Raw genomic sequence first — 16,250 nt, 5'->3', positions numbered from 1 at the left:
TTGGGGCGGTTCATTCTGTTAAGGTTTGTAGAATGTTGAACTTAAATATGCAGACAGGGATAACATCAAGGAATGTATCAAATCTCTGTGATTTATTGGCTAAGCGCAAGTGAAAGGAGTTCAACAGTTAGTGAGAACACAGGGTTGGAAAAACAGTGACCACACCACAAAAACACTTTGATTCAATGCATGAACTAATTCCATACTCCTGAACTTTGATCACACATGAAAAGCCACTTCTAAAAGGACTTTGACCTTGAAACTTTTTTTTCCAAGGTAAAAATTTGTGGAATTGGAAACTAGTGTTGGCAGAGGTGAAAAGGTGACTGTCATAGTTGATGTTCCATCACAACGCAAGCAGTGCTCCTCATCTTAGTCTCTGTAAGTGCCCCTTCATTTGGCACATAGACTGGCAGGCTGGGTGGAAAACTGTGACCATCACTGTGTGGCTGTTTAACACGTTTGTCTGCTGGTTTCCATCTGTGCAACACACGCATGTATAAGTAAAGTTTCCTAACAGGTTAACAAAAGTGGTCATACATCATTTACTACCCTCCCAGCGTCACACCCGGGTACAGTCCCGGCGCCAGAAATAAATATTACGGGGGCGATGAATTTATCACAGGGGGCAGGGTCGCTCCCCCCCCCCCCCCCCCAAAAAAAGTGCGCACCAGAGGAGACGTGCCTCTGAGCGTGCGTAATGAATTGGGTGCGCGCCTGGAAAGCTCGTGTATTTAGGCTACACCGTTGTAAGAGACTGACTGAGTAAGAGTAAAAAGTGATGACAGTATTTTTTAAATTATTTGAACGTATAGACCCTCAGTCAAGTGATCTCCTGCATTCCACACAGAGCTGGTGTTCTGTCGAGATGAGGTGTGCCAACTTTCGACACTCTGAGCTGTGACGTACCTTCGTGTTGTCCAATAGGAACGACGCGTCGGGCCAAAACACGGAAGACTCGTGGCAGAAACCAATGATCTGTACAAAATGGATTGGACCGATCCGATTGGTGCAGAAACCACTGATCTGTACAAAACATTAATGTGTGACAGGACTGCTCATTTAGAGAGCGGTTTTCTGAAGAAACATCATTGGAAATGGTTTTTTTGTTGTTGTTTGTTACCTCAAAATTTCTGATTACTGTTAAAGGTTTACAACACTTGTAATTAAAATAGCTAAATAAATTAATAAATGGTTCTTTAGAAACCTTTCATCTGTAAATTAAAACCACCTGTTATTTCATATTAGATAATTTCTTGTTTAACATAAGGAACCTCAGATATTTGTTTTTAGACAAATAAAATAACATGGAAACTTGTATATTTTTTAAGTCTGGTAGATTATATCTCATTTCAACCAGAAAAACAAACACTAAATAAATACAAATGTTTATTATAAATGCAAAAGGAAATAATTTAACAATGACTGCAGTGTGATTGTAAAGTAGGATTTCTGTGACATAAACCTCATGATGAATTTGTTTTATAGTCATTTAAACTTGTAATTTCGTCAAAATATGTAATTGCCTTTAATGTTATCAGGACAGAGTCATTTCTAAAATATGAATTTGAGCGTAATAAGTGGAGAGCTTCTACTTGCGCAAATGTCTTTTGACTTTGATTCGTGGATATTTTTAATGATTTGTTCATTTATTGTTAAAATATAAAATGAAACAGCTTTTTCAAAAATAATAAAATAGTTGCTGTTGAAAGAGCCTTTTATTTAGAAGCAGGTGATGTTCTGCTGGATTCTCTGGACCAGATGAAGGTCTCTTCTGCAGTTTTGAACTCTGGTGTTGCTGAAAAGCAGAGATGTTTTCTTTTGACTGGACTTCGCGGTGTTCAGCTCATCAATGGGAGTTTGGTTGTCTGCACAGCAAATGTTCCTGATTGGGACAAATAAAAATATTTCTTTAAGTATAAAGAAACACTAAACAGTTTATACATTAAAAAAAAGGGGGGGAAACGGCAAAAAAAAAAAATGATGGAAAAAACGCCCGAAAAAATAAGTTATTTAAAGTTGACCTTTTGTGGTCTCTGAAAAAAGCTGTAGCTTTATTTGGTAAAAATAAAAAAGACTGAACCATTTACAAATTAGAACAACTGTGCTAAAAGGCTAAGCTAATGTTAGCTGATCATTAAACCTTCACAGTTCAGTAAACGCCCTCGGTTGGTGTCACTCCTAAAAGTAGCTGAAAAAAGCTTCTCCCAGCAGGGTGATGGGAGAATCGTTCTACTGCTGTTTTTTAGTGGTTCAGGCGACACAAATTCAAGATGGTGATCGCTGAACTTTATTCAGGTTGTGGAACCAGCCAGAGTGTGACGTAGTAATCTTCCCTTGCCGCTTCCAAAGTGACGCGTCTGACGTCACAACGCATTGGAAACGCACCGCCCTCTGCCGCACTGACAAGCGCAACCCTCAATCTATCAAATCCCTTGAACACAGACACACGCCATATCTGTTTGTTTTAAAATTAATTACTTTAGTTAATTAATTTGGTTTATTTGTTAAATACGTGATATTATTGAATAACTAATATTTTGCTATATTGTCCAGTATTTCTTTTTCTTTCTTTTTTATTTTTTTGATAAATCTAACATCCGAGGGGGCATCGCCCCCAAACGCCCCCGTCGTGGCGCCGGCTATGCCCGGGTAGAATACTAACCGGACTTACCGGACACATTCACCACGCCGTTCGTTGTGTCGGTGTGCATCGTTTGTGCTTTCTTGTTGTGCCGTCTGTTTTCTCTTCACGTCCTGTCAGCTTTGACACCAAAACTGATGATACTGTTTGTGGACCTCCTCTGTGCACTGCTGCGGATCTCTGAAGTAAATTCAAGATTTCAAACAGCACAGATAGTGTTTGAAACAAGAGATTTGCTGGTGAGGTGAGACGTTGGAGGAGGGAAAGGGAGAACAAACGAAGCAGAGAGAGGATTCATTGCTTTTCGTTGAGAAATGTGGGGTTTTGACGGGGTGCGTCATGGTGATAGAAGATTTAAAGCAAGCAGGTGAAACAGGAGAGGCGTCCCAGAGGACAGGAGATTGCCACACACAAACATGCACAGTAGCAGCATTTTGTGAAGACATCGTTCACTCCAGCTCTGTGGCAAAGTCGTTTAATATCAATGCATTTGGACCAGTCGTCCTTATCGTGAGTTAGTGACACCTGTGTGAATTTATTGGGTTTGTGTTTTACGTGAGATTTGCATGTGCAAGCTGAACTATTGCAAAGCATCAAAACAAAGTATCAAGAAGTAAAGTTTGCTTGTGTAGCCAGTTCTTTTCCGCACTGACAGTCTATATTTTTCTGCTTTTTTCTTTTTTGTTGTATTAAAATGAAATCCCACAGAAGTCATAGATAGTCAAAAATAACATGTCAGGCGTGTATTCACTGGTACATTTATTTTAAAGTGTAGTACATTTATATTATAGTGTATCAAGAACACAAGGTATGCATCAGCTTTCTGATGCCTTTCATTTATTTTATTTAATCTTATAGACAAAAAAAATATTGTGGAGTCTAAAAAGGATTTAATCAAAAGTGCCAGCAAAATATGCTGTTTGGCAATATTACAGATCTTTGCTGTATAGTTCCCAGCAGGTGGTACTGCTGCACTGCATTTTGCATATTTTCGTTCATTTTGTATACCTGCCTATTCCAATCAAAGGTTGAGGGGAGCTGTAGGCGGGGCACACCCTGGTCAGGACACTAGTCTGTCACAAGGAGGTACATATCTTTGTACATTGTTTTAATTTTTTCCGATATATTACACTACTTCTGTGACGTAAACACGTCTGTAATCCTATTTCTATCACCAAAACAGTTTGTCCACAATGCATGCATACAGTGTAATATGAAACAAGGTGATCTGGATGACAGCTTTATCAAAATTAGTACATATAATCATTTGTTTGATTAGAATTCTCTGTTAAAACTTACTGTTACAAATCAACAGAATTCCTGAACAAAATGTTTACTCGCAGACTCGAACATGAGCATTTATTCACTTATTTTCTTCAGCTTATCTGGGTCTCAGAGGCAATTAGACAAAACAACTCGTCCCATACTTCCCTATGCTCGGCCAAGTCCTCTCACACATCCTGGGGGATTCCAAGGTCTGAATTAAACCTTATTTTCTTTTGGCTGCTCCTGTTTGTCTGGGATCACCACAGTAACCATCTCTATCTGTCTCTATCTCATAAGAAACCAGCAGTGTTGTAACGAAGTAGAAATACTTCACTGCTGTACTTAAGTACGTTTTGGGAGACTTTGTACTTTACTTGAGTTTTTTAAATTCAGCTTACTTTCACTTTTACTTCACTACATTTCCGACCTTAATTGCATACTTATACTCCAATACATTTTCTATGTGCCATGCCGTTACTCGTTACCCCCCCCCCCCAAAAAAAAACACACACACACACACACACGAAAAAGTCGTGTTTTCAGCCAGAGACACCACTGATTACTAGTGACTGCAACGACGTCAGGCCGATTTGTCATGAGGTATGTCCGGTAGGCTTTTTTGCAGTTGCACACTTGTGGTGTGTTTGTCAGGAAAATGATCATTTCTCTGCATTGATTACAGACCTGAAGGCGTCTGTAATCAATTTTTCTGCAGTGCGGCTTTGCTTTGAACCTTGAACCAATCGAAGCAGTGATTCGCAGGTCGAAGCAGTGATTCGCAGGTCGAAGCAGTGCTTCGATCTACGATTCGTGGATTTCGCTTTATCCCAATGTTTTCCCGCTAAAACCCTGAAGAGCATATGTCTGTGAGTAATATTTAATATTTTTATGTTAAACCAACCTGTTATGGTCTTCTGAAACAGTTGATAGATGTATTTTATAACTTAAAAACGGGACCGATGCTAACGCGTTTGCATGTCTATGGAGTTTTCAATGTTAAAGGTAGCATTAAGCTGTTCGCATCAGCACGTTTGTGTTGATTTGTGTTCGTTGTCATAAAAGAGTGAAATTGTAATTTTTCTTTTATTTATTTTTAGTTGTCGTAAAAGAGTCAAATTGTAATTTTTTTATTTATTTTTATTCATATATTATAGCAACAACAATAATAGTCTACATAATAGACAATAATAGTCAATAATAATAGACTAATAATGTTATAATACAATTTTAGAGAAAAAACAAAAAGAACCTAATGAAAAAAAAAACACAACAGAAAAGATAAAACCATGTAACAAGGAAAATAAATAAATACATATAGAAATAAATAACTGTAAATAACTGTGAACACCTAGTGAGTAGTTTACTCTCGTTTAGGTTTTGAAACCTTGTTTCTGAAGTGTTTTTGTGTGATGTGCACAATTTTCAGTATTTTGACTAATACTACTAGTCATTTACAAGCCTAGAGAAACTTTTATATATATATATATATATATATAAAAAAAATCAGTCCATTTTTGATTAACATTTACTTGTTTTACTTGTACTTTTACTTTCAATACTTGAGTACATTTAGTTGTACATTACTTGTCATACTTAAGTACAATAAATACTAGATACTTTAAGACTTTTACTTGAGTAGCATTTCAGTCAGTGACTTGAACTTCTACCAAAGTCATTTTTTTAATGGGTATCTGTACTTTTACTTAAGTGTGATTTTCTAGTACTTTATACAACACTGGGAACCAGTGTGGATCTCTTTGGTAACTCAAGACTGAAAAAAGATTTCAGTTTCAGTTAACAGTTAATATAAAAAGTAACAGTGAGGTTTCTCTAATTCTACTTTCAGGGTGGGGAGAAAGAGTAAGATTAGGTTATGGTTAAGGTTAGGGTCAGGAGTAGGAGTATGGTTAGGAATAGTGAGTTAAAAAACACCCTGTCACAAAAATTTGACTCATTTCATCACGGGAGCATGAAAAAAACAAAACAAAACGTGAGACTGGGCTGCTCTCTCACCAAGAGAGTACAACAGAGGATGTACTTCCTTAGAAGTTAAGGAAGTTCAACCTGCCAAAAACGATGGTGAACTTCTACACTGCCATCATTGAGTCAATCATCTCCTCTTCAATCACTGTCTGGTACGCTGCTGCCACTGCTGAGGACAGGAGCAGACTGCAGCGTATCGTCCACGCAGCAGAGAAGGTGATTGCAATCTGCCATCCCTACAGGACCTGTACACCTCCAGGGCCCTGAGGTGAGAAAGGAAGATAGTGGCCGATCCCTCTCACCCAGGACACAAACCTTTTGTCACCCTCCCCTCTGGCAGATGGCTGAGGTCCATCAGGACTAAAATCTCGAGACACAAAAACAGCTTATTTCCATCCACAGCTAGACTTATAAATAATGCCAGAGACCCCTATTTTCCCTGCGCCCCACCCACTCCCACAAAGTACAGATTGATCATGCCTGCACTGAAAGGTACAGGACATCTACTTTTGCACAGCCCCATTCCACTATGTTGTATTTATTTGACAGTGAACATAGTTTTGCCCATTTGTCTATTTGACTCCTTCACTTCTTACAGAAGTAATTTTTTTCCTTTTCTTTTTATTGTTGTTTATGCACCAGTGACACCAGATCAAATTCCTTGTATGTGAGAACTTACTTGGCAATAAATTCAAATCTGATTCTAATAAAAATGTTTCATTTATTTCTCGGGGATAACTATGATGTCTTTATTCGTCCTGTCTCTCAGTTGTCTCAGTCAGTCTGTCAGTAGCTGTCGTGGAAACATGGCTGAGCGCTGAGGTGTCTCCGACTGTATCCTGAGGTTTTTGTTTTCAAATCTGAACACAGAGTGAGCTGGGTGGCTCAGATCACTGAGGATGTTTTTGTCCTGTGATGTTGTGGGTCTGTGGAGGTCAAAGCCACTGATCCCCTCTCCAGTTCACGTGAATCACTGAAGCGATTACCTCTCAGCGTGTGCCATGTTTTCAAACCACAGAGCGCTCAGTGGGCCACCTGCCAGGACATTTTCATAACCTTCTGTTAAATTTCTCTCATATTTTTCATCTCAAAATTAGTGTGTCACGCAAGATTCAGCAAAATTCAGCAAATGCTCCTAAATCCAGAAAATTATGCAAATTACTTTGAGAAATGTTACTAGCACCGGTATGCAAAACAGCGCTCATTCATGAGAATAATAATGCAGCACCATGCAGCTGTCATGGAGGGTTAAACTATCTATAGCAGGGGTGCCCAACCTTTTTTGACAGTGCATTGAGATCTACCAAGCCATATCGGATGTCATAGCATAGCTGCAACTTATTGTGCACCAATATAACAACACAATTTTCTGACACAAAGATAAAGTTTTAATAATAATAATGCTTTATTGAAGTAAATGTGCATGGTGAATAGAATAAGCACAAGTAGGCCTAGAATAGGCTTCGAGTTGGAAAAGTTGTTCCCTATTTTAGTAGAGAACCATGAATCTTCGACTGGACTGGGTTGCTTGGCGCGAGGACGTTTCGCCAGGATGGGGACAGGAACACAAAGGAGGGGTAGGGGGTGGGAGCATGCATATCAGTCACTGTCCATGTGTGAGTGGCAGATGATTTAAGTTTATGTCAGTTTCTGTCCGTGTGTGCGTAAAGTCTGACATTGCTAGGCAACAGCAGGCTGGAGAGGGGGGGGTAGATAGATAAAAAGGAGGAGCCGAATTCCTCAGAATCCTTCACCAAGGCCGTAGATCCTTCAGGGGGAAGAGCAGGGCATTTGACCTTCAGGAGCCGATAAGGTTGCCATATTGATGTTAGGCGGGGAGATAAAGAATTCCATTTACTGCACCTCTGACCATCTAGAGTCCAACTTTATAAAGAATATTCTCCAGGTCCTCAACAACATATTCTTTTGCAATGCAGCGATATGTTCCAAGATGGTATCCATTTTGCATTTGAGTTCAAGAGTTAACGCGGTCCAAGAATGCACTGCCTTGCCCAACTCATTATTCATGACAGACAGATGAGGGGATGAGATTTTGCTAGCAGCCGTCTTGCTAATATTCCTGTAGGTCAGGGCAGCGCAGAAACCAATCAGCACCAAACCTCCCACCATAAAAGCGAATAGAAATAAATCCTCAATGTCTTCCACAGAGAGTGAAGCCAAGCATGCCACACTCCATTTCTCTCAGGTGTCGAGAGCATAACCTGCTGGGTAGGTTTCATCAGAGCATGCTGGGTCCCCCAGCCCTGATTTCCTTGTCAAAAAAAAAGGTGTCAGTAGCATTGAGAAACCATCTGATCAATTCCATGGTTAATCAAAATCTTAATTTGTAGAATTCACAGTCTGGTGAAACTGGGACTTTGAAGCTTGGAGCAGAATAGAGAACAGAAAAGGAAGAGAGGAGAGGGGAGGAATGTGACAGCTCTTGCCGGAGTCCCAAGCCTATATTTTCCCCAAATGGAAAACAGAGAAAACCGTCAACAAGTTCAAAGTCAGTAAAGCACCTGTCAAATTCTGACAAGATGCGCCGCACTTCATCATAATGTTTCACTCTGAAGCTCCACAGTCTTTCAAATCCAGAAGCTGTGCACATGGCTTGAACGTTTCAGAAATTCTTTAATTTCTGACAATTCATAAAGCCGTTCCAGAAATTTACCTCTGTTGAGCCACCTAACGTACAGTGAAGATAATAAGTATTTGAACACCCTGCGATTTTGCAATTTGTCCCACTTAGAAATCATGGAGGGTTCTGAAATTTTCATCTTAGGTGCATGTTCACTGAGAGAGACATAATCTAAAAAAAAAAAAAAAAAAAATCCGGAAATCACAATGTATGATTTTTTTAATAATTTATTTGTATGTTACTGCTGCAAATAAGTATTTGATCACTTGTGAAAATCAATGTTAATATTTGGTACAGTAGCCTTTGTTTGCAGTTACAGAGGTCAAACGTTTCCTGTAGTTTTTCACCAGGTTTTCACACACTGCAGCAGGGATTTTGGTCCACTCCTCCATACAGATCTTCTCCAAATCTTTCAGGTTTGGAGTTTCAGCTCCCTCCAAAGATTTTCTATTGAGTTCAGGTCTGGAGACTGGCCAGGCCACTCCAGGACCTTGAAATGCTTCTTACGGAGCCCCTCCTTAGTTGCCCTGGCTGTGTGTTTGGGGTCATTGTCATGCTGGAAGACCCAGCCATGACCCATCTTCAATGCTCTTACTGAGGGAAGGAGGTTGTTTGCCAAAATCCAGCAATACATGACCCCATCCATCCTCCCTTCAATACGGTGCAGTCGTCCTGTCTCCTTTGCAGAAGAGCACCCCCAGAGTATGATGTTTCCACCCCCATGCTTCACGGTTGGGATGGTTTTCTTGGGGTTGTTCTCATCCTCTAAACATGGTAAGTGGAGTTGATTCCAAAAAGCTCTATTCTGGTCTCATCTGACCACATGACCTTCTCCCATGCCTCCTCTGGATCATCCAGATGGTCACTGGTGAACTTTAAACGGGCCTGGACATGTGCTGGCTTGAGCAGGGGGACCTTGCTGCCCTGCAGGATTTTAAACCATGACAGCATCATGTGTTACTAATGTAATCTGTGTGACTGTGGTCCCAGCTCTCTTCAGGTCATTGAACAGGTCCTCCTGTGTAGTTCTGAGCATTCTCAGAATCATCCTTACCCCACAATGTGAGATCTTGCATGGAATCCCAGGCCGAGGGAGATTGACAGTCATCTTGTGTTTCTTCCACTTTCTAATAAATAATCATAACAGTTGTTGTCTTCTACCAAGCTCCTTACCTGTTGTCCTGTAGTCCATCCCAGCCTTGTGCAGGTCTACAGTTTAGTCCCTGGTGTCCTTAGACAGCTCTTTGGTCTTGGCTATGGTGGACAGGTTGGAGTGTGATTGATTGAGTGTGTGAACATGTTTCTTTTATACAGGTAACAAGTTCAAACAGGTGCAATTAATACAGGTAAAGAGTGCAGAATAAGAGGGCTTCTTAAAGAAAAATTAACAGGTCTGTGTGAGCCAGAATTCTTGCTGGTTGGTAGGTGTTCTAATACTTATTTGCAGCAGTAACATATAAATAAATTATTAGAAAAATCATACATTGTGATTTCCAGATTTTTTTTTTTTTTTTTAGATTATGTCTCTCACAGTGGACAAGCACCTAAGATGAAAATTTCAGACCCCTCCATGATTTCTAAGTGGGAAAACTTGCAAAATCGCAGGGTGTTCAAATACTTATTTTCCTCACTGTATGTGTGCAGCAGATGTGTGTGTTCTGCACCTGTCTCCTCCAGCTGTGCACAGAATAAATACATCCTCAGACTCCTGGCCCAAACAGAACACGCAATCTTGTTGACCACATTCATCACTATTCTATATTTATTGGACTGTTGCGCCGCTAGCCAACTTTTCAATTCCTGGACTATTCGGGCGTGCAGAGGTTACTGATATTTTACGTAAAATTAGAGAGGCGTTTCTTGGTGCAGTAATCAGAGGGCACTGGGACTAAGCAGCTCATTCCGGTCGGTTGGCAGCTGCTGACACTCCGCTGTCCAGTTCTTCATCTTGCAGTGCTTCCACAGCTGCCAAGGATGTCCCCGCGAGCTTTACGGCTGCTGGATTTAGCTCCCCCATATCATGGAAACATTTTTATGAGAAGCTAATAGGGCCGTGTGTAATGAATAGGAGGAAATGCATGGCCAGTACTAAAAATGCACGATAGTGATGTCACCCATGTAATGGGACAAATAATGAATCTCATGTGACACCGACTCTACCAATCAAATGACGGTGTCATATAATTCCATATATATTTGCATATTTTAGCTGTGGGCAGTGTGGTGGCCATGCATTTAGTGCACTTGGTTCTAAAATATAAGGTACCTGGTTCAAGACCACCCATGCCAATTCTCCATGTAGCACAGAGCTAAATCAGTTTGCAGATTTATATCTGATTTGCTGTGGTGACCCAAAGCAAAAACGAGAAACTGAAAGAACTTTTAGACCAGGTATACCATATATCCTGCCGTCGCACTTGGCTGCATTCATCACCAGTGATGCCGGTAACACATTACTCTAATCTGACCAAAATCAGTTACTTCTCCAAGTCGCTGTGCATTACTATTATTTTTGTATTTTTATACATTATAAATCAGGTGTGCCCAACACATTGATTGCGATCGACCGTTGATTGCAGTGTTAAAACTGGTCCGTGGGCAGGTGGAGATCAGGAGTTCGGCTGAACCGCTCACTTTGCCCTTAGCGTTTGATGCTGAGAGCTGTTCATCTGCTGTTATGTGCAGCAGCTCCGAGTTGAAAAAACATTTGTCATCTCTCAAACCATGGTGACAGCAGCACAACTGCACTGAGCTTTACAAAGACATTTTAATGCTTTTTATTTCTTTAAAATTCTGTGCCGCTCTGAGTGTCCTTGCTAAAAACAGTTGAAGACCCGTGACGCGTTAACAACAAATACGCTCTTTTTCCACCCACATGCACCTAAAGTCTCTTTCTTGATGTAAAAAATGCAGCTAAACTTTTCATACCAGTCAATCTGGTTGTGGTTTCTGCATAAATACATGTTATCCATTGTTCCTCTTCTTCCTGCTCAGTTGACAAACCAGGGGCGAATCCAGATGGAAAGGGGGCATGGGGTGGGGAGACATGGCCCCCCACAACACCCCTAGATTAAAGGTCCACTTTTGAAGATATTTTTCATACTACTACTACTACTAATAATAATAATAATAATAATAATTCAAGGATTCAAAGGATTCAAAAGGAGTTTAAATCAAAATCAAATCAAATCAATTTCATTTATATAGCGCCAAATCACAACAAACAGTTGCCCCAAGGCGCTTCATATTGCAAGGCAAAGCCATACAATAATTACAGAAAAACCCCAACTGTCAAAACGACCCCCTGTGAGCAAGCACTTGGCGACAGTGGGAAGGAAAAACTCCCTTTTAACAGAAAGAAACCTCCAGCAGAACCAGGCTCAGGGAGGGGCAGTCTTCTGCTGGGACTGGTTGGGGCTGAAGGAGAGAACCAGGAAAAAGACATGCTGTGGAGGGGAGCAGAGATCAATCACTAATGATTAAATGCAGAGTGGTGCATACAGAGCAAAAAGAGAAAGAAACACTCAGTGCATCATGGGAACCCCCCAGCAGTCTAAGTCTATAGCAGCATAACTAAGGGATGGTTCAGGGTCACCTGATCCAGCCCTAAGTATAAGCTTTAGCAAAAAGGAAAATTTTAAGCCTAATCTTAAAAGTAGAGAGGGTGTCTGTGTCCCTGATCTGAATTGGGAGCTGGTTCCAGAGGAGAGGAGCCTGAAAGCTGAAGGCTCTGCCTCCCATTCTACTCTTACAAACCCTAGGAACTGCAAGTAAGCCTGCAGTCTGAGAGGGAAGCGCTCTATTGGGGTGATATGGTACTATGAGGTCCCTAAGATAAGATGGGACCTGATTATTCAAAACCTTATAAGTAAGAAGAAGAATTTTAAATTCTATTCTAGAATAAACAGGAAGCCAATGAAGAGAGGCCAATATGGGTGAGATATGCTCTCTCCTTCTAGTCCCTGTCAGTACTCTAGCTGCAGCATTTTGAATTAACTGAAGGCTTTTCAGGGAACTTTTAGGACAACCTGATAATAATGAATTACAATAGTCCAGCCTAGAGGAAATAAATGCATGAATTAGTTTTTCAGCATCACTCTGAGACAAGACCTTTCTAATTTTAGAGATATTGCACAAATGCAAAAAAGCAGTCCTACATATTGTTTAATATGCGCATTGAATGACATATCCTGATCAAAAATGACTCCAAGATTTCCTCACAGTATTACTAGAGGTCAGGGTAATGCCATCCAGAGTAAGGATCTGGTTAGACACCATGTTTCTAAGATTTGTGGGGCCAAGTACAATAACTTCAGTTTTATCTGAGTTTAAAAGCAGGAAATTAGAGGTCATCCATGTCTTTATGTCTGTAAGACAATCCTGCAGTTTAGCTAATTGGTGTGTGTCCTCTGGCTTCATGGATAGATAAAGCTGAGTATCATCTGCGTAACAATGAAAATTTAAGCAATGCTGTCTAATAATACTGCCTGAGGGAAGCATGTATAAAGTGAATAAAATTGGTCCTAGCACAGAACCTTGTGGAACTCCATAATTAACCTTAGTCTGTGAAGAAGATTCCTCATTTACATGAACAAATTGTAATCTATTAGATAAATATGATTCAAACCACCGCAGCGCAGTGCCTTTAATACCTATGGCATGCTCTAATCTTTGTAATAAAATTTTATGGTATCAAAAGTAGTATCAAAAGCAGCACTGAGGTCTAACAGAACAAGCACAGAGATGAGTCCACTGTCTGAGGCCATAAGAAGATCATTTGTAACCTTCACTAATGCTGTTTCTGTACTATGATGAATTCTAAACCCTGACTGAAACTCTTCAAATAGACCATTCCTCTGCAGATGATCAGTTAGCTGTTTTACAACTACCCTTTCAAGAATTTTTGAGAGAAAAGGAAGGTTGGAGATTGGCCTATAATTAGCTAAAATAGCTGGGTTAAGTGATGGCTTTTTAAGTAATGGTTTAATTACTGCCACCTTAAAAGCCTGTGGTACATAGCCAACTAATAAAGACAGATTGATCATATTTAAGATCGAAGCATTAATTAATGGTAGGGCTTCCTTGAGCAGCCTGGTAGGAATGGGGTCTAATATCAATCAATCAATCAACTTTTTTTTTTATATAGCGCCAAATCACAACAAACAGTTGCCCCAAGGCGCTCCACATTGCAAGGCAAGGCCATACAATAACCATGAAAAACCCCAAGGGTCAAAACGACCCCCTATGAGCAAGCACTTGGCTACAGTGGGAAGGAAAAACTCCCTTTTAACAGGAAGAAACCTCCAGCAGAACCAGGCTCAGGGAGGGGCAGTCTTCTGCTGAGACTGGTTGGGGCTGAGGGAAAGAACCAGGAAAAAGACATGCTGTGGAGGGGGGCAGAGATCGATCACTAATGATTAAATGCAGAGTGATGCATACGGAGCAAAAAGAGAAAGAAACAGTGCATCATGGGAACCCCCCCACAGTCTACGTCTAAAGCAGCATAACCAAGGGATGGTCCAGGGTCACCTGATCCAGCCCTAACTATAAGCCTTAGCGAAAAGGAAAGTTTTAAGCCTAATCTTAAAAGTAGAGAGGGTATCTGTCTCCCTGATCTGAATTGGGAGTTGGTTCCACAGGAGAGGAGCCTGAAAGCTGAAGGCTCTGCCTCCCATTCTACTCTTACAAACCCTAGGAACTACAAGTAAGCCTGCAGTCTGAGAGCGAAGCGCTCTAATGGGGTAATATGGTACTACGAGGTCCCTAAGATAAGATGGGACCTGATTATTCAAAACCTTATAAGTAAGAAGAAGAATTTTAAATTCTATTCTAGAATTAACAGGAAGCCAATGAAGAGAGGCCAACACGGGTGAGATATACTCTCTCCTGCTAGTCCCCGTCAGTACTCTAGCTGCAGCATTCTGAACCAACTGAAGGCTTTTTAGGGAACTTTTAGGACAACCTGATAATAATGAATAACAATAGTCCAGCCTAGAGGAAATAAATGCATGAATTAGTTTTTCAGCATCACTCTGAGACAAGACCTTTCTGATTTTAGAGATATTGCGTAAATGCAAAAAGGCAGTCCTACATATTTGTTTAATATGCGCTTTGAATGACATATCCTGATCAAAAATGACTCCAAGATTTCTCACAGTATTACTAGAGGTCAGGGAAATGCCATCCAGAGTAAAGATCTGGTTAGACACCATGCTTCTAAGATTTGTGGGGCCAAGTACAATAACTTCAGTAGACATGTTGATGGTTTGGAGGAAGTAACTAATGAAAATAACCAAATACCGGCATCACTGAAAGCAGCCAAAGAGAACGATATGTCTTTGGGATGGTTATGAGTAATTTTTTCTCTAATAGTTAAAATTTTATTAGCAAAGAAAGTCATTACTAGTTAAAGTTAAAGGAATACTTGGCTCAATAGAGCTCTGACTCTTTGTCAGCCTGGCTACAGTGCTGAAAAGAAACCTGGGGTTGTTCTTATTTTCTTCAATTAGTGATGAGTAGTAAGATGTCCTAGCTTTACGGAGAGCTTTTTTATAGAGCAACAGACTCTTTATCCAGGCTAAGTGAAGATCTTCTAAATTAGTGAGACGCCATTTCCTCTCCAACCTACGGGTTATCTGCTTTAAGCTGCGAGTTTGTGAGTTATACCACGGAGTCAGGCACTTCTGATTTAAGGCTCTCTTTTTCAGAGGAGCTACAGCATCCAAAGTTGTCCTCAATAAGGATATAAAACTATTGACGAGATCTCTAGATAATCTATCTCACTCACAGAGTTTAGGTAGCTACTCTGCCCTGTGTTGGTATATGGCATTGGAGAACATAAAGAAGGAATCATATCCTTAAACCTAGTTACAGCGCTTTCTGAAAGAGTTCTACTGTAATGAAACTTATTCCCCACTACTGGGTAGTCCATCAGAGTAAATGTAAATGTTATTAAGAAATGATCAGACAGAAGGGGTTTTTCAGGGAATACTGTTAAGTCTTCAATTTCCATACCATAAATCAGAACAAGATCTAAGGTATGATTTAAGTGGTGGGTGGACTCATTTACATTTTGAGCAAAGCCAGTCGAGTCTAACAATAGATTAAATGCAGTATTGAGGCTGTCATTCTCTGCGTCTGTGTGGATGTTAAAATCGCCCACTATAGTTATCTTATCTGAGCTAAGCACTAAGTCAGACAAAAGGTCCGAAAATTCACAGAGAAACTCACAGTAACGACCAGGAGGACGATAGATAACAACAAATAAAACTGGTTTTTGGGACTTCCAATTTGGATGGACAAGACTAAGAGACAAGCTTTCAAATGAATTAAAGCTCTGTCTGGGTTTTTGATTAATTAATAAGCTGGAGTGGAAGATTGCTGCTAATCCTCCGCCTCGGCCCGTGCTACGAGCATTCTGGCAGTTAGTGTGACTCGGGGGTGTATTTAAACTAACATATTCATCCTGCTGTAACCAGGTTTCTGTAAGGCAGAATAAATCAATATGTTGATCCATTATTATATCATTTACTAACAGGGACTTAGAAGAGAGAGATCTAATGTTTAATAGACCACATTTAACTGTTTTAGTCTGTGGTGCAGTTGAAGGTGCTATATTATTTTTTCTTTTTGAATTTTTAAGCTTAAATAGATTTTTACTGGTTGCTGGTGGTCTGGGAGCAGGCACCGTCTCTACGGGGATGGGGTAATGAGGGG

Source organism: Thalassophryne amazonica, chromosome 21, assembly GCF_902500255.1.
Source record: "Thalassophryne amazonica chromosome 21, fThaAma1.1, whole genome shotgun sequence".
Classification (NCBI taxonomy): domain Eukaryota; kingdom Metazoa; phylum Chordata; class Actinopteri; order Batrachoidiformes; family Batrachoididae; genus Thalassophryne; species Thalassophryne amazonica.
The sequence above is the reverse complement of the archived record's forward strand: the minus strand, read 5'-3'. Positions refer to the sequence as shown.